Below are 19,934 nucleotides of genomic sequence, written 5' to 3'. Positions count from 1 at the left end.
GAATCACTGAATCTAAGGGTTGCATTGGAGACCACTGACACACTTATATTAAAAAATGCTCTAAAATTGGAGTAAAAAAGACTTGAATTTTAATCTTTATGTTAACCTCTCTGCATTTGTTTCCTTATTCATGAACCAGATATGGGTTATTGTGAAAATTAAATAAAGCCGTACTAAATGTTAGCACAGTTTCTGATGCGTATAGAAGGTATTTAATAGATATTTGTTTTCTCATGTTTGTTCAGAGACCTTTTTCTGCTTGTTTATTGGTTCATAACTTTAGAACTGCTGAAGGAGCTCAAAATCTGACCACCAGCTCAGTGATGAATGACTGTCCAAACCCAAGTTATAAGACAATTTCCAAAGGACTGTCTTACCACTTCCATCCAACTACATAGGTTTTAATACATCAAGTCATTTCTGAGTAGTCCTAGAAACTAAGATTATTTAAGCTAAATCCAATACATATACTCATTAAAACAACGTAAACAAAAATGACAAAAAAATATATGTCAAGAATACATTAAAATTTAAAACAGGACAAATTTGTGTTAGCCTTTTATTTCCACTAAGTTAAAGAATCTGAATAATATTAAATGAGATTTCTGTAATTTACAGGGACCTTACAGAACAATCAATCCAAGCCCATGTTCACTGCTGGTATGTGTGTATAATAAAGTTTCCTTAGTCAAGCAATATTTTAATTCACTTGAAAAAATAGCTTGGTAAAAATTAGTGCATTTTAAAGAAAAACTGATATACATACACAAAAATTACAATAAATATATTTAAGTTATTATTCAATATTGTTTAAAAAGGTTGCTCCCTACCTGTCACGACAATCTAAGTTTAATTTAGTGTCCTCTGCCCATTGGAACTTTAGGACTAAAAGTAAATTAATCTAATGCAAATTAATGTTCTCTTATGTTTTCCTACTAGAAGATGAACTTTATGCAGAAATTCATGATGATTCTTGTAATTTACAGTGCCATTAATTTAAGAAAGCCCTGAGAAAAATAAGATTAGAAGTGACAACACTGAAAAGCACTTGAGTACCTAAAATCTACAGTACCTAAAACAGTTATATTCTAAATATACATCACTACTATCAGATTTATGTTACTCAAATAAAGGATTTTTTTTACTATTAATGCTATGTTTTACTATGCTGTGTAAATCATACTAAGCATGAGATTTTTCTATTTTCTGAACTGTGTGTGCACAAGTTAAAAATCAAGTCAAATTCCCAGTTTAAGCCTGGGACAGTGGTGTGTGCCTACAGTCCCAGCTACTTAAGAGGCTGAGGCAAGAGCAGCTCTTGAGCCCAGGAGTTCGAAGCTAGACTGGGCAACATACAGAGTCTCAATCCCGTTTAAAAAAAATCCCATTTTAGGGGTGTAAATGAATACAGTACATTTTCAGATAAACATCCACTCATTGGGTACTGGGAGGTTATTAGCATTACCAATTATACAAAACAGTACTAAAAGAAGTAAAGAGAACAAAACAAGGGACATGGCCAACTTTCTCCTGATGTCACAGTCCTTTTATTCATAATAAGCTATTTGGAGATCATCAACTGGGACAAGGATGAGTGACTGATTAGGCTCTGATGTCACAATCCTACTTAAGTCATCTAGTGAAGAGGGAAACCCAGGGCATAACAATGCCTAGTTTTTTTTTACTTGATTCTATCATTCTCTAGACACAACTGAGGTAATTAAAAACATCATTGTTCTTCCTATTCCCAAAAGTGGACCCCTCTTCCAAAATTTCATTTTAGAAATAATTTTAAACTGGTTCATTTTCCTTCTAGACCTCAGCTAAAGAAGGTTATTTTACTATGCAAGGATGTTTACAAACTACATATGTAAAACTTCAGAAACAGAAAACCTTATATTCTCTTCAAAAAAATTATTAAAAATATCTATTATGTAATAAACAAATTACACTACAAAATAAAACCACAAAGACTTTTTAACAATTTTTTCATTATCTTTTACTATAAAGAAATAAAGTGAAAACAGTATTTTATTATTTTTCAATTAAAGGGAAAAATATACTTCTAGTCCACTTCCAAATATATGGAAAAATGAAAATGATTATATCACTCAATTTAAAAATAGATCAATTACCTTCAAATTTTTAATTCTGAAGAAACTATGAATAAAAGTTTCTCTGTTTAGGTTCCAATTAAGTAAATTATGATAAATACAGTCAACAGAATGCTATAATTCAGGCACTAAAATCATGTGTATTTTATGTGGGAAAATGCTTACATGATAATTATTAAATTATATACAATATATCACAACTACATAAAATATATACAAGGAAACATACACTGTTAACTCTGGTTTTCTCTATGTGGTAGAACTATGATTGGAACTTGGAATTCTTGTTATTCCTTTTGGTATTTTTCAAAAATTCTATCAAAAACTATTTAAAATTAGATCTAATGATGGGTATAATATGTGAAAGTAATAAATTACAAAAGGTTGCAAAACCTAGATTATGTGTTATATAACACAGTTGACCCTCCATATCCACAGGTTCCACATCCACATCTTCAACCGCAGATCAAAAATATTTTGAGGGGAAAAAACATAAAAAAATAAAAAATAATACAAATAAACAATATAGTATAATGATTTACACAGCACTTATATGGTATTAGGTATCACAAGAAACCCAGAGATAATTTAAAGTATATGGGAGGATATGCGTAGGTTACATGCAAATACCATACCATTTTATTTAAGGAACTTGAGCATCCGTGGATTTTGGGTGTCTGTGAGGTGGAGGGGTTCTTAAAATCAACCCCTATGGATACTGAGGAACAACTGTATATAATATATATAGTTGGAATGATATACAATCTAGATGATTCATTGCAGCATTGTTTGTAACAGCAACATAGTGGAAACAAAAACTCAACGAAAGTTATACACAAAAATCAATTGTATTTTTATAAATTAGCTGCAATCAGTTGAAAAATAAAAATTTTTTAAATTCTATTTACAATTATCAAAAACATAAGATACTCAGGAATAAATTTGACACAAAACATGTAAGACCTCTTTGCTGAAAACTGCAATTACTGTTGACATTAAAGAAGAACTAAATAAATGGAGAAATAAACCATATTCATAGATTGGACGACTAAATATGGAAATACAAAGGACCTAAAATATCCAAAGCAATCTTGAAAAAAAATAACAAAGCCAGACAATTTGATTATCTGATTTCACGGTTTAATCAAGATGATGTGGTATTGGCATAATGTTCAACAAATAGATCAATGGAACAGAAAAATAGTACTCAGCAACAGACATAGATTTAAATGACATTTTGATTTTCAACAAAGGCACAAAGCAATCCAAGTGGAAAAGTTAAGTCCTTTTACCACAGATGCCAGAATAAGTTGATATCCCTATGAAAAAAATTGAACCTTGACCCTTCCTCAGACCACATGCAAAAATTAATTCAAGATGGATCACAGACCTAACTAAATGTAAAAGCTAAACCCACAAGTTTAGTATCCAGAATATACAAAGAACTTTTACAAACTGATAAGAACAAAAAAGTAAGAGAATACTGTGGTAGGTTGGATTATTTTCCCCAGTTATTCATTGTCTTCCCTGTAAGAGGATTTCACTTCCCTGTCCATTTACATTAAAGGTTGGTCATCTGATTTGCTTCGGCCAATGAAATATAAGTAGAATGAAAGCATGACATTTCTGAATCAAAGTTTTAAAAGCCAACATGTGGTTCTATCATCGCTCTTTTTCACGCTGCCATAAGACCCAGGCAGGAGCTTCTCCTTCAGCTTGGGTCCCATAATGAAGATGACACGTAGCAAATCTGAAGCAGATCTGCAGTTGACATGTAAGTGAATGAAAAATAAACGTTTTTTTTTTTATAGGTCACTTAAATTTTGTGGTCATTTGTTTCTATAACATAACTTAGGCTCAACTAACTAGTATAGCAATGAACAAGCAATTCACAGAAAAGTGAACCTGAAAAACCTATATGTGGCTTAAACAGGTAAGGTTTATTTTTATCACATAAATCCAGGAGATAATCCAGAACTACTAATGTCATCAATGTCCTAAGTTCCTCCTGTTTTTATACTGTCATTCTTAGCATGTAGTTTTCACCCACTTGGTCGTAAAATGGCTACTAAACCTCCAGGCTGCATTTCACACCTGGTATATCTAATTGGTCAGAACTGCATAGCTACCTCTAACTGCAAGGAAAGCTGGGAAATAAAGTTTGACCTCTTAAGTTTGACCTCTTAAGGTCTGTCATAGTTGACACAGAAATAAAGAAAAGATTTAGAAATAAAGATTGGGTCAGCACACATATAGTATCTGTCACAGATGCCATTTCTACCTATTACATTGGTAAAAGAGTCTAGAAACACAAATCAAAACCTTTATTAGTTGCTCGTGAAGTGGTAATTTGAAACAATGATTCTGTAGAGTAATTTATATATTTGCTCATGTTGAAGATAAATATGTCTTAGGCCTAGAATTCTACTTCTATATATATTCATCTCTATATATTATCCAATAAATGTACTTTCTTTCTTTTCTTTCTTTCTTTCTCTCTCTCTCATGTATTTATTGATTGATCGATTGATTGATTGATTGATTCAGAGTCTCACTCTGTTGCCCGGGCTAGAGTGAGTGTCGTGGCGTCAGCCTAGCTCACAGCAACCTCAAACTCCTGGGCTTAAGCAATCCTACTGCCTCAGCCTCCCGAGTAGCTGGGACTACAGGCATGCGCCACCACGCCCGGCTAATTTTTTCTACATAAATTTTTAGTTGGCCAGATAATTTCTTTCTATTTTTAGTAGAGACGGGGTCTCGCTCTTGCTCAGGCTGGTCTCGAACTCCTGACCTCGAGCAATCCACCCGCCTCGGCCTCCCAGAGTGCTAGGATTACAGGCGTGAGCCACCGCGCCCAGCCTAAGTGTATTTTCTATACATAAATTTACTTCTATATACAAATGAGATGTAGCAGGACCAACTTTTGACAAGCTAAAAATATCAGAGTGCATCTAGGTAATAAGGGTAGTCTTGTAAAACTTTTGTTTTAGTTATATAAATATACCATACACAAATACATATGGCATGTGCATATACTAGGTTATGATATAAAATTATTTCCTACTTGGGTTATGATTTAAAACAATTAGCAGATATTGTCCTAGGATAACTCCAAACAGGTACATACACAAGGAGATGTATACTATGATGCTTATTTTGGCTTTATTTTATAACAGCAAGGCTTAGGCAACCAGCAGGCTCCACTGTAGGATGAAACTGCTTGGTGGTTTCATTGTGGACCCCCACTGTCATAATTTTTGGTCTATTCTTTCAGGCTAAGTGGAAGAAGGAAGCTGGGGTGGCCTTGCCATTTAGTATGTATACTTCTACCTGATCCCATTTCCAAAATGGTACATCACCCTCCGTTCTATGTCCCTGTCCTTCTGGCACACTTTTTTCTAGCTTAGAACACCTCCTGCCTTCTTCCTATTTGGTGTTGGATTAATTTTTCATTGTGTAGGACTGTCCTTCATATTTTGCAATGTTAATCATTCCTGAACTCTGCCACTTAAGTATCTGTAGTATTTCCCTGACATTGACATAATTTTTAAAAACCCAAGTATTTCCAGACACCCTGGTGTGGTGGTAGTGGTAGTGGGCAGTACTAACCCCAACCGAGAACAACAGTTTTAAAATACCTGCTCATTTGATTGAAAGTAAACTTACATCAGCAGTATCGAAGTACAGAGATGTCTATGCCTTATACTCCATATTTATCATGTATAACTGAATATTTTTTAATATACTCTCAAAATCCCATTAAATGACAGTAAATTAAGAAAAAAGGACAAATCTACAGGGTCAAAAAGAGGAGACAACAGCAGATGAAAGACTTCAAAAAAAGCTTAGAAAGCTGGAAAGCAAATACTCAAAAGGCATTGAATTTAGCAAAGCTAAACTTAGTATATGCAAAGTTCAAACCTAATTCTACAACTGAGAAAGAAAAAAAAAAGCAGGCTGCTTTGTATAAAAGAACCCCCCAAAAAGCACAGGAATTAGAAACACAGGTAGCTCTGAATGAAGAAGTATGTAATATGGCTAAAAATAGCAGAGAAGGAGTTAAGACTGGCCAGAACCTCTGTCCCATCAGCCCATGCAACAGCTATTTCTCCTGTTCCAAAACACTATTGTTGTTGTTGTTTTAAAGGAACCCAAGGAAAATTACTAGGTTTACAAAAGTATGTATGATAAACATACGTGACAAACATCCGTATGCATCTAAAATGTAATTTGCCTATTTAAAACCCTTCAAAATTGCAGTTACTATAAAATTTTTTAAAGGCACACCCATATAACAAGTTAAAAACATATACAATCTTAGATTCCTATTTATACTCTAATTTTACCCTAAGCATAAACTATCTTTTATTACTGATTTTTTACATGTGTTTCTTACTGCTTTAAGGTGAACTAAGGTTCCTTAAAGTTAGGATCATATATACTTCTATTGTTTCTTTTTGTTTGTTTTTCTTTTTTTAAATCTGAGATACCTAGCAATATAATACTTTGTATACAGTCAATACAAACTTTAAAAATTTGTAGGCACCTGAGTTTTAGAAACATATAATGATATCAAAAGTTCAGGGGAGGGAAGTAATATAAATTCTGATTGAAAACAGAAAAATTTACCTATTAAAAAGCTGTCTTAAAATTTGGTATGTATGCACAAGGGAATACTATCCAGTCATAAAATAAGAATGAAATCATGTCATTTGCAGCACCATGGATGGAACTGAAGGTCATTATCTCAAGTGAAATAAGCCAAGGACAAAAATACAAATATTGCATGTTCTCACTTATATTTGGGAGCTAAAACTTTGAACACAATGAGGTATAGAATGGAAAAATAGATAACAGAGACTGGGAAAGGTGAATGGGGATTGGTGGGTGAGGTAGGGTAGAAGATGAAAAGAAATAGGTTAAAAGGTATAAACTAAGATAAAAGGAATAAATTCAAGGTTTGATAGCAGAGTAGGATGATTGTATTTGTATGACTATAAATGTTTGAGTACCACACATCTTTGGTACTCAGGTAATGAACACCCTGTATACCCTTACTTGATTATTATGTACATGTATATATGTAATATATATGTAACAAATTTTCTCATGCTACCTAAACACACAAAAAAGGACAAATGTAAGCATAAAAAAAACTGTCTAAAACAAACCAATCTTCAGTAGTAAACCTTTAAGGAAGTCATTTCCCATATAAATCTCCATTCCCACTGTATTAGTTATGGCCTGCCATCTTCTCCTGCCTAGACTACTATAATGATCCTCCACCTACTCTTCCTGCATTTACTTCATCTTCTTCAATGATTCTAGTATTAATTTCTGTAACAATGATTCCCATTATTCAGGCAATGAAATTTTGGCCATGAAATGCAAGGGGAACTCTGTTGGGTGATCTAAGAAACGTTCCTGGATCATAAAATGAAATTCAGAGTAAGAAATCATTTCTTCTGTCTCTAGAGTTGGTTAGAGATAGAAAGGAAAACGTTGAAAGTGGAAGACAGGAATATGTAAAGAATTCCTGTTCTTAAAGATGTCACTGAACCACTGAATTAACTAATCCTTGAACCAACCATACTAACTGGGTACATTTTGTTGGATAAAATGATAAATCTTTCTCACTGTTTATGCCATTTTGTGTGAGAAAATAAGTTTCTTCTTGTTTATACCAAAATAAGTTTTCTATTACTTGAATCTGAAAGCATCCTACTATAACTTAGACTTTCCTGGAATTAATAACTATATCTTTTTTGCATTTATATAGTATTCTGTGTACATGGTCATGCATTTCACAGCAAATTTTTAGTCAACAATGGGCCACATATATGAAGGTGGTCCCATAAGATTATAATACTTTATTTTTTATTGTAACTTTTCTATGTTTAGATATATTTAGATACACAAATACTCACCATTGGGTTACAACCACCCATGGTATTCAATGCAGTAACATGCTATACCATATAGCTTAAGTGTGTAGTAAGCTATGCCATCTTGGTTGGTGTAAGTACAAAATTCATATGAATAGGCAAAGGAACTAGAATAACTAAAACAATTTTTAAAAAGAAGAAGAAAGTTGAAGAAAACACATTAATTGATTTTAAAATTTTCTCTAAGCACAATAATTAAGGCAGTGTGGTACCGGTAGGATAGATACAGATCCATGGAACAGAAAACAGAATTCAGAGACCAGGGACAGTGGCTCACACCTGTAATCCCAGAACTTTGGGAGGCTGAGGCAGGAAGATCACTTGAAGCCAGGAGTTCAAGATCAGCCTGAGCAACACAGCAAGACCCTATCTCTACACAAAATAGAAAAATTAACTGGGTGTGGTGGCATGTACCTGTAGCCCCAGCTACTCGAGAGGCTGAGTCAGGACTGCTTGCTTGAGTCCAGGAGTTTGAGGCTGCAGTCAGCTATGATGACACCACTGCACTCTAGCCCCAGCAACAGAGCAAGACCTTGTCTCAAAAATAAATAAACTACAACTACATACAAAAATATTTTGAGTGAAAGAAGACAGACACAGATTAGCATATACTATATGACTCAATTTATATAAAGAACCACCACCACAATGGCAAAAACTGTTCTTGAAGTCACAATAATGGTTACTCTGGGGAGGCAGAATTTTGACCGGATGCAGAAGGGAAGCTTCTGGGGTGCTGGTTACGTTCTATATACAGATATATGTGCTAATTACATAGTTGCATTCACTTCATAAAAATGTATTGAGCTGTATACTTATGATTTGTATGTATGTTCTATTCAATGAAAAGTTTATAACATTCTAAAAAACATAAACAAAAACTCCACCTGACAATGCCCCACACAGTAGCTACCACCCCTTAACTCTACTCTACTTCAGAGTAAATCTTTTTGAAAGAGTTGTTTACATACCTGTTCCATTCATCATTTCTCAGTCACTCTTCAACTCACTCCAATATAGCTTTTATTCTCACCACTCCCTGATTCTGTTTATCAAGATCAGCAATATCCCATACATGCCAACTATCAATTTATTGCCTCTAAACTCAAAATTCACACTTCATTATTTGCTGTATTATAATGAAGGTAGACACTGGAAACAATTTTCCTTTGCTGGTTGTCATGAAGTTAAACTTTGTCTGTAGAGGATATGGGAAGGACACTGTAGGAGAAAGAGGATTCTTTTCCTGGTTCTGCTGTGCTTCTCTCAGTGGGCTTCTGCAATGTGTGGCAGTGTACAGTGAATGGTACCTCCCTGTGGTCAACTTTCTTTGAAATCCTGGAGGGTGGCTTCTAAGCACACATCATCCCCACAAGTGGACTCCCAGAGAGTTCTACAGTTCCACTCCCCCACCCCCCAAACAATCCAGAAGATGGCTTCCTGGGCAGGACATAGCCCCAGTGAGTTCCACTGATGGGGCACCTCCCATTGGGTTGTTTTCCCTGACCCTTCAGAGAAGGGTTTTCTGTTAGTAAATTCTGTCAGTCCTCTTCCTTTCACACTGTACATTTAACCCATCAGTAAGCTTTGTAGGTCCATTCTGAAAATGTATTATGAATATGACCAAATCTTACCATCTCTTGGCATCATCACAGCTCACTATACCTCAAACACCTGGGGCTCAAGTGATCCTCCTGCCTCAGCCTCCCAAACAGCTGGGTCTACAGGCACGTAACACCACACTCAGCTAATTTTTTCTATTTTTGGTAGACATGGGGTCTCATTCTTGCTCAGGCTGGTTGAATATATTTTAATAATAATCAAATTCTGACATACAAATAATAATTTATTATAGTTTTTGCTTCACATTTAAAGTTGGTTCTAATTTATCACTATTATGGGTAAAGTTATATGTGTCTTTGAACCTATTTCCTACAGGATGTCTTAAGCCATGTAGCACTATCTGTTTTCTCAGCAAAGCCCCTACTATTATCATGCATGTTGACATTCAAGTCCTGGTTGAAAGAAAGTTAATTAATTTGCTCTTTATACCTCTTTAGCTACTGATATTGAATTTTAGCGTTAAGGATACTCTATTGCCTTAGCAACAAAATACAATTAAGCTTAAGAGCTTCCTCAAGTCTATTGTCTGGTGCTAAGGCCACAGACCTAGTCTGAAACTAGAAACTCTCCAACATCAGAAACAAGAACCTGAGTTCTATGTATTTGACTTAATGTTTTTGAATTCATTTATATTCCATATATCTTAATGAAATAACAAAAGTCTGAATATAATAGCATGTATGGAACACCTAAAAAAGATAAAGAATTCATTTATATTCCATATAACTTAATGAAATAACAAAAGTCAGAATATAATAGCCTGTATGGAACACCTAAAAAAGATAGGGAGAATTGAGACTTGAGCCACTGTGCTTTCCTGCATCCTGAAGAAATGGTAGCAGGATGAACTTAAGTGCTACAGTGACTCTTTGAAATGAAGTTAGGACATAATTCAAAACATAATCTGACAATAGGGCCCAATACCTGAAATGAAAAATCTAAAGCATATGACTTCCATATCAAGTACATAAAATTCAACTTTTGTTAAGCCAAGAGAAACTGAGTGAGAGAGTAAGGTGCTTCTGTGGGACCTAACTGCTCCAATTACGGTACTTATTAAAGCACTGGCTACCTCAAAATACTAAAACCTACCAAACCCTCAAAAATCAAAATAGGACCAATACTCTTAACCTGGGCTTAAAGAGGATAATTATGAATAAACATTTCTCAGAGAATATATACAAAAGCTAGAGTTTAAAGTTATAAATCATGATATAAAGTCATCTAAAAGCAACATGCATACCAAGATATTATCACAACTGTTAAGAAGCACCAAAATCAATGACAGCAATTAATAATTCATATACCTTACAGATGATTAAGGAATGCTTAATTATTACTCAAAATAATAAACTTAGGAACTACAATTTATGCCAGGGGAAGTACACTGCAAAGAAAAATAAATCAGTCAAACAGTAATTTCAAATCCAAACAAAAGAGGTATATAACATATTGATTTTAGAAAAGAGAAAAGCCGAATAAATGTTATAAGTCAACGATTTGTAGCCTACATTAGAATCACGGGATTTTCAGGTGTACTTCTCAGAGCAAAGGGATACTCTTTTAGGCAAATCAAATAATAAACTCAAGCAACAAATATTTATCAACCACCTATCATGTGCCACACATTATTCTAGGTGTAGAGGAATATAGCAGGAACAAAATAAACTATTAATATTAGGTCATTAAATGTGAAATGTCTGATTTCAAATCAAAAATTTAGTTTATTATATTTCAAACAAGAAGCAGTACAATTAATTAATCAAACTATGCACATAAATTATTGACACAGTTTTGCCATCTTAACAGTACCCTATTTGTCGGCAGTGGCAAAGAAGCCCAGAGAGCAACTGGCAATGAAATCATGAAAGGTGTTTTCCACAACTTATTGAGGAATTGGATATTTTTTCTTACAAGCAGTGGTCCAAAGCTTGGAAGAAATGGTAGTCAGCTGGTGTAAGGTCTGGTGAATACAGTGGATGACAGACAGTTTTCTTTTTTTTTTTTTTTTTTGAGACAGAGTCTCACTTTGTTACCCGGGCTAGAGTGAGTGCCGTGGCATCAGCCTAGCTCACAGCAACCTCAAACTCCTGGGCTTAAGCGATCCTACTGCCTCAGCCTCCCGAGTAGCTGGGACTACAGGCATGAGCCACCATGCCCGGCTAATTTTTTTTGTATATATATTTTTAGTTGGCCAGATAATTTCTTTCTATTTTTAGTAGAGACGAGGTCTCACTCTTGCTCAGGCTGGTCTCGAACTCCTGACCTCGAGCGATCCACTCGCCTCGGCCTCCCAGAGCTAGGATTACAGGCGTGAGCCACCGCGCCCGGCCTACAGACAGTTTTCAAGTCCAGCCCCTGTAGTTTGAGCAGCATTGCTTGCATGACATGTGGTGGAGCACTGTCTTACAAGAGGATTGGCCTATCTCTGTTGACCAATCTCGGCTGCTTAATCGTAAGCATCCTCATCATTTCGTCCAATTGGCTGCAGTAGACATCTGGTGTAATTGACCAGGTTTCATGAAGCTGTAGTGTATAGTACCAGCACTGGACCACCAAACAGACACCCTTAGCTTTTTTGGATGAATATTTGGTTTTGGACTGTGTTTCAGTGCTTCATCTTTATCTAACCATTGTGCAGAACACTTGTGATTGTCAGAATGAATCCATTTTTCATCACACCTAACAATACGGAATAGAAATTGTTCGCCTTTATGTCATAACAGCAAAGAAAGGCAAGCTTCAAGATGATTTCTCTTCTGTTGCTCATTTAATTCATGTGGTACCCATCTATCCAGTTTCTTTATCTTGCCCATTTGTTTCAACTGGTCCAATATTACTGGAATAGTAATGTCAAACCTTGCTGCTCATTCACGCCTAGGTTGAGATGGATTCACTTCCACTACAGCTTTCAGTTCATCATTATCCACCTTGGTCTCAGGCTGCCTACATGGCTTATTTTCAAGATTAAAATCACCAGAATGGAACTTCTCAGACCATCAATGTACGGTGCGTTCGTCAGCCACATCCTTCTCAAACACTTTGTTGATATTTCGAGCTGTCTATATAGCATTGGTTCCACAACAGAACTCATATTTGAAAATATTATAACACGAATTTTTGACTTATCCATGGTTTCACTAAAAATTACTCTAAAACAATTTTAAAAATAAACACAAGCCAAACTGTGTGCTTGAAAGACTGAGGATATACCTTCACAATTAAAATAAAACATGAAGTGTCAAAGCAAAATGTCAGAGATATCAACTGTCAAACTTAGTACTTGAGGAAATCAAACATTTCATAGTTAATAACCTACAAAATCACTGTCCCTGGGGAGTTTACACTCTATGTTCAATAGTGTAAGGTGTTATTTTAAAAAATAAAACCAGGAAGGAGAGAGAATATGTGTTGGGATGTTGTAATTTATAAAAAGGTAGTTAGGGAAGGCTTACCAAAATGACATTTGAGTAAAGAGCTGAAGGAGGTGAGGTAGTGAGCCATGTGTTATCTAGGGGAAAGAGTATTCTAGGCAGAGGAAACAGGGAGTTGATAATGTACAGATGGTATTAAATTGCTTATATAAAAAGTTTACAAAGATATAAACCTGCTGATATTTTCCACATATATTTTTCTAATTTTAAAATGCTAGGATTTTTCTCCTGCCTATCTAGACCACTCAATTATAAATTTAATATATACATGTGAAATAGGACACAAAAATTAGAAGCCAGAAATCCAATCAGGGAGACAGAAGTACGCACAAACTACACCAAGGAGTAAAGGAGAAGAGGAACTATACGTTTCACACATTTCTATATTCCCCTACATTATATTTACATAGGTTCTCAACAAATATTTAACTAATACTGGGATACACTTCAATATATGAAATAAACTTCTTAATAGGTGCCCTTGCTTCCACATCCCACTCTCAACTGCATTTTCCCTACTACAACCAGATAAATTTTATCAAAGGACAGATCTGTCCAATTCCATTTTAAAACCTTCCAAAGGCTCCCAGCTCTAAGGAAAAGTCTCTGCCAAGACTAGCATCTACCTCTTCACAGCCTAGCTCTTATAACTCAGCCCTGCCTACTGAACTCCTAAAGCTTCTGGAATGTTCTCCTTTCTCCCCTACAAGCTCCTCCCCAAAAGGATAATTTCTACTAGTCACTCATCCCTCAGCATGTCATTTTCTCTATCAAGTTCCCTGATCATAGCTCCCCAAATCTCAACTAACTCAGTTAAATGTCCTGCCTCCCTAACTTGATAGTACAGTCAACCACCAAAAACTATAATTACATGTTCATCTGCTTCCTCAGTTATACGGTGAACTCCTTAAGGACAAGGTTCACACCATATTCAGTTTTATCCCCATCGCTTACCATAGTTACTGGCACATAAAACATCTTTACTGAATATTTCTTATTGAACATAAAGTCCTGTGTTCCCAACATTAGTTTCCAATTTGAGAATATAATCATGTTTATTGTTTGCTTGTAAATAACTTTGAAAAAACTTTCTTTAAACATGGCACCCTAATAGGTTAAAGAAAAAAAATTTCTGGGGTCTTATTCTGCAGACACATTTATTATGGAACAGAAAACAAAATTAGTATTATTTTTTTCAAAGAACAACAACAGAAAAATATTTCACAAGAACTTGTTATTCTGGGGAGCCTGCTTTATCTAGTCCCCATCCCCAGAGGTTATAGTCACCAAACTGGATAAGATCTTTAGTTAAAACAAGCAGAGATGATGAAAGAATAGAAAGAAGCTACTGCTCAGCCTAGAATGCCATCTGGGGACCACAAGGTGACAACCCTGGATGACTAAACAGAAAGACAAAGGAGTGTGCATTCCGGATGGCATTGTGGAGCCACCATATCAGCTGTAGGCAGTCTACCTCTAATTTCTCATTACTTGAGAAAAATAGTCCCCCTAATTTGTTTTTACATCTCTTTTTTCAGATTTCTGTGGCATCTGAACAGGATTCCTATTTGATAGAAAAGTTAGGAGAAAATTTAGGAAAAAGCCACAGAGAAAAAGAAAGATACAGACGATTATACGAAATGCCAAAAGAAAAATTTATGGTAATTGATACCATAAACTAAGACAAAAAAACAGATTGACAAAACACATTTGCAAAGAAAGTTAAAGGATTATATCCATAATAAGTACATCAAAGAACTCTAACAAATTGGTAAGAAAAAAAATCCAACAGGAAAAATGAATAAAGGTATGAATAAACAATTCATAGATTTGAAAATCAAAATGATGAATACATCAAAAATGCTCAGCCTGATAAGTAGTTAAGGAATTACAGAATTAAGCACCAGAAGAAGCTTTGTTTCATTTGTTTTATTGTCAAAGAAAAGCATTCAGTGATAGTGAGTTTATAGGGGAAAAAGTTACTCTCAGACATTAACGGTGACAATGAGAACTGTGTCAATATTCCTGGAAAATAATTTGGCATTATGTATTAAAATTAAGTTATATACTGTGTACAAAGACATTCATTGCAATATTATTCATAACAGAAGACTAGCAACAACCTAGATGTCCAAAATGAGTAGTTATGGTTTCATTATTGCTACAGAACAAACCATTCCAAACTTTACCTCAAAACAGTATGTTATTTCTTATAACTCTATAGGTTCACTGACAGTTTCTCTGCTGGTTTCTTCTCTGGTTCCTTTGAGGGTGGATTCAGCTAAAGGGTCAGTTGGGCTAGTAGGTCCAAGTCAACCCACTTTCATTTTTGCTGGTTGCTGCTGGCTAACAGCTGGGGCATCTTGGTTCTCCTCCAAGACACATCTCAGCCTCCCTTGGAGAAATGGCTGATTCTAAGGCTACAGCAGGCAAGGTACAAGATGAACCAGGAACAGCTTGTTCTGCCAGAAAGTTCTAAGGAAATGAACAACGAATGAGATAGGGGCATGAAAAATGGGCACAGGAGCCAGCTTGAAGAGGCTCCCATTGGCTAAATCGGGAACAAATTAAAAAGCAAAATAAATAATAATAGCAACAAATCACAGGACATTGAATAAAATCAAAATCCATGAGTCTTTACTGCTTTAATTAATAAATGGGAAAGAATACTACCTTACAATTAAATACCAACTAATACACGTAGAAGGAATAACAGAAACAAAGAAATCTGGCAATCATCATAAAAGTGGTTAACTCAGGTGGGAGTCATCAAGGATACCCACTAAAGCTAGTGAGTAGAGGTTTGATGAGAAACAATACTGGTATAATTTTGGAATACATCGCCACAAGTACTAATCAATGGTCTTGTTAACATCACTACTAGTGGCATGGTTTGACATCACATGTCTCTGGATGCAATGCACTGAGAAGGGCACAGCACCATTTCTGTTGTATTCCTGCCAGGAATGCATAACTATAGTGTTTAGGGATGACGGAACACCATGTCTGTCATTTGCTCCAAAATGTTTAGAAAAAGACTGATAATGGGTATGTATGTATTTATATAAAACACATACACATACACACATATGGAGAACAGAAAGAAAGAAGGAGGACAGGCGATGGAAGAAATGCAGCAAAATATTAACAATGGGGGAAATCTCGGTGAAGGGGGTACAGGAGTTCTTTGTTCTTCTCTGGCATCTTTCTATAAGTTTGAAATTATTTCAAAATGATTTTTTTAATATGAAATAAAGATGTGATACAGAACATCTCATGATAGACCAAATGTGAATCAGCTATTGTTTGAGGCCAGGAAATATCATAGAATGAAAATCTTGGCTTAATATATGTTGACTTACATACTTCCTTTATCATGCTCTGAGAGGATGCATTAACAAGGAGGGCAATGTTTTTTGTCTATTTGGAGAAAGAAGAGCATCACAATGTTTTAAATGAACTTTCCTTTCTCTTCATGTATTTTAAATGGGCATTTTATAGCTCTATAAGGAAAGGAATCTTGACTCATCATCTTTGTAGTTGTAGCACCTAAAACATTCATAATTTAGTCATTGTTATATCCTTCAACAGAAATTATACTCCCAATATTATTCAAATCAGAAAAATACACTGACTTGAGTATCAAGGATTTTGCTACACTGAAAGGGAATGACTGTCTATGTCAAGTTAAAATACATACATATCAGACAGAGGCTAGAAAAATATCAAGGATTACCTTTCTTAGGAACTCAAGGAGTATTAGTTATCTGCTTTACAGTCCTAAAAATGGAAGAGTGTGTAACCAGAAGTAAAAGGCATTTGCCTGAAGAATAGCAAACTGTTAGAAGTTTTGACTTAAAAAAAAAAAAAACAGAATAAAAGGTTTAGAATACAAACAAGGCTTTTGGACAAAAGAGCTGACAGTGGAAGGCCATATTTTAAAAAATGTTAGAGTGTCTGAAAAACTATTAGATTGAACTATATCAAATTGCTGATAAAGCATATATCCTACAAAGAAAAGATGAATAAGATCATTTTCAAATATGAAGGAAATACATTTTTCACTGCAGAAACCAAAACTCTCCAAGGCATTTAGATAGTTGTCAAAATTAAACTCAAAATTTTAAAAAGCTGAAGAGATTTCACATGGCTCAATACGCTACCCTTCCTGGAGAAGATATATACATATAACTCAATACTCTACCCTTCCTGGAGAATGTATACATTTTAGGCTCTTGGTCCCAATTCCTGATCTTAAAAAAAAGTTACATATGCCTGAAAATCTATGTTATAGTTAACCATAAAGAACTTCAGAATTATGTCTTTTCAAAAGTTTAAACAACTGAAAATTACATTTTAATAGTATATAATTATCTACTTTAGAAAATAAAAGATACTAACACCTTATGAAATTAGGATTTTTCTATTCAAAGCAATATTAGAGAATTTAAAACTGTTATGACTACATTACAACTTCTTCCCCTTAAAGAGTATAGGCCAAATCTTTTCTAGCACCTTACAAGTAAAAAAAAAAAAAAAAAATTGATCAATACTATAAACCAGGATCTGTATGGTTTTTAAATGGAGACAAAATACTTCTTAGGACTATTCTAAAAATTAAATGAGATCATGCATATAAAGCACTTAGGACACTGGCTGGCACAAATCAAGCACTCAATAAATGGCATTTATTATGTTTATTCTTATAGAAAGGATGTGAAACAACCCTGCAGTAAGTGGTTTAGAAACCTATTAGCAAAGTCTGTAAAGGCAGATGGCTAGAACCACAGTTAAATATCTAGACTGTTAAGCTCAACGAGGAAAAGAATCTTGACTTATTTATTCTCGTAGTTCTAGAACCTATAACACAGGTGCTCAATAAAGGCTTACTGAAATGAAGTGAGCATGAAAGTAAGTTGTCTGGAAAAGAAAAGAAAAAAAGAGGTCTGAGATTATCTGAAAAATAAACAGAGTCCAAAAATTATTATTCCTCCTAAGCAAGTCACTTTGAAAAAGGAAATAAAATACCTAAGCATTTTCTGAAGTATGCATAGAAACTCCCCTCAGACTGGTCTCTTTAATAATGACTAGGCCTACTCTCAAATCCTTTTTGGTAAATGTGTCAAATATAAAGTCTAATATTTGAGACAAATATTTTAAAATTTAATCTAAATAAATGTCCGCATCCTCAAAGGGGAGGAAAATTACCCAAAGCACTAAGGAATCTTTTCCAACTTCCATTCAAGGAGAATTGGATTAAGCTAATTTATAATTCTTCCATCTACTTATATATGATAATGAACTTGAACTTTTATCTACAAGTGTAAACACCTGTATTTCACTTTCACAAGATTGAGTGCACACCCTACAAAAGGAAGAGGAAAGAAAACCAACTCTCTCAAAAGTGGGCAGTGCCACAGAAATACAGAAGAGTGGCTAACAAAACTTATCTCCCATGTCTCAGCAGCCACCTGTTAGAGCCCTTGCTTACAGCACAGTCTTCATGGGCAGAACCCTTTCATATTGAAAACACAAAATTCTCAGTGCACTGGATGAGGGAAACTGTGTGGAATGTGAAAACATGGTCCTATCTTCACCATCCTACCTCAAGGGTAAGAGGGAATCAATGGACTTTTTTTAAAACAAGACTTATCCTAAGTTATTGCCCATCATCTCACCATAGCACCCCACTCTTATTCAAAAACTGATCAATTTTACAGAAAGCAAAAACCACACCCTTAATAACACATTCAACTCCACACAGTGCTTGGCTTCTGTGCCAAGTAAAATAACTGTTTCCAAAGAGACAGTTTGGAGCTAATCTCCTGAGCCTACCTCAGACTAAAATCTGTGAACAGTGTGAAGTTACAAATCAAATAATAGCCCAAAGTTTTGGGGGAAAAAACACATTAAATACATCTATCATCCTTAATGAAATGACAATGTTTTTCAGAAAAACAAAACATGGAAACTACCAGTCTACCTTACAAAGTAGTTTACGGAATAACAACCAGCAATGTACAGAGTAAATTATTCTTAAATTATCACTTGCTTCCTACGGTGCCTTGAAAAGTAGAAAATGCATGAAAGCACATATTGTCCAATAACTGACAGCATTAGAATTTTTAAATCTAATTTCTGGAAAGTTCTGCTGTAGCAGTTTAAAAAGCAAACCAAAATTTAATGAGAAAAATGTCCAAAATCTGAAAATACAAATGGAAGACACTCATTTAATTTTTTTTTTAAAACTAAGAATCAAGAAGGTCATAGGGACCAAGATAGGGAATATGTGTGAGTGGAATTAAGGATTGAAAATAATATCTTATCAAATACAACCTAACATGGTCTTTAAAAATCACTTTAATGTTTAGATATTTTTAACCACTATATAAGTCTCTATTAACAAAGCAAAAGATTCCAATACAAAGATTTTCACACTATACACATACATACTTTGTAAATTAAGAACGAGATGTAAATCAAAACACTAAAAATTATCTAAAGGTATCCAAATACTATTTGAAACATCAGACTTCTATTTTCACATTCATTGCTCAGATCTACTAGTAAAGCTCTTCTGGAATGAGTCTTCATATCAATGTAAGATTGTTCAATATGCCATTCCGTGTGAATAGAGCTTGTGAGACTAATTCTCAAAACCTCCTCAGGGGATGCTTTATTACAGCTCTAGTTACAATTTCCTGCTACTCAAACAGCAACGTACAGAAAACAGCTTATACAGTTAGAAAGAGAGAAGAGTGAGGATACAGAGGAGCACTCCATTCTTTTGTTTGGATGGCAGAAGCTGCAAAAATAAA

At 34.7% G+C, this 19,934-nt stretch overlaps 1 protein-coding gene across 3 annotated transcripts in view; it reads right to left on the bottom strand.

Annotated features, from left to right (window-relative positions):
* The window catches only part of ANKIB1 (ankyrin repeat and IBR domain containing 1), a 140,518-nt gene that overhangs the window by 119,671 nt on the left and 913 nt on the right, over window positions 1-19,934 (bottom strand). Inside the window, exon 1 of one of the 3 annotated variants that reach the window (XM_045564670.1) lies at window positions 15,306-16,061. The exons of the other annotated variants lie outside the window; for them this stretch is intronic. The gene's annotated coding sequence lies outside the window, so the exon portion shown is untranslated. Of the gene's footprint in view, window positions 1-15,305; window positions 16,062-19,934 lie in introns of those variants that run through there. 3 annotated transcript variants of the gene reach the window in all.

Source organism: Lemur catta, chromosome 11 (genome assembly GCF_020740605.2).
Source record: "Lemur catta isolate mLemCat1 chromosome 11, mLemCat1.pri, whole genome shotgun sequence".
Classification (NCBI taxonomy): Eukaryota; Metazoa; Chordata; class Mammalia; order Primates; family Lemuridae; genus Lemur; species Lemur catta.
The sequence above is the reverse complement of the archived record's forward strand: the minus strand, read 5'-3'. Positions and strand labels throughout refer to the sequence as shown.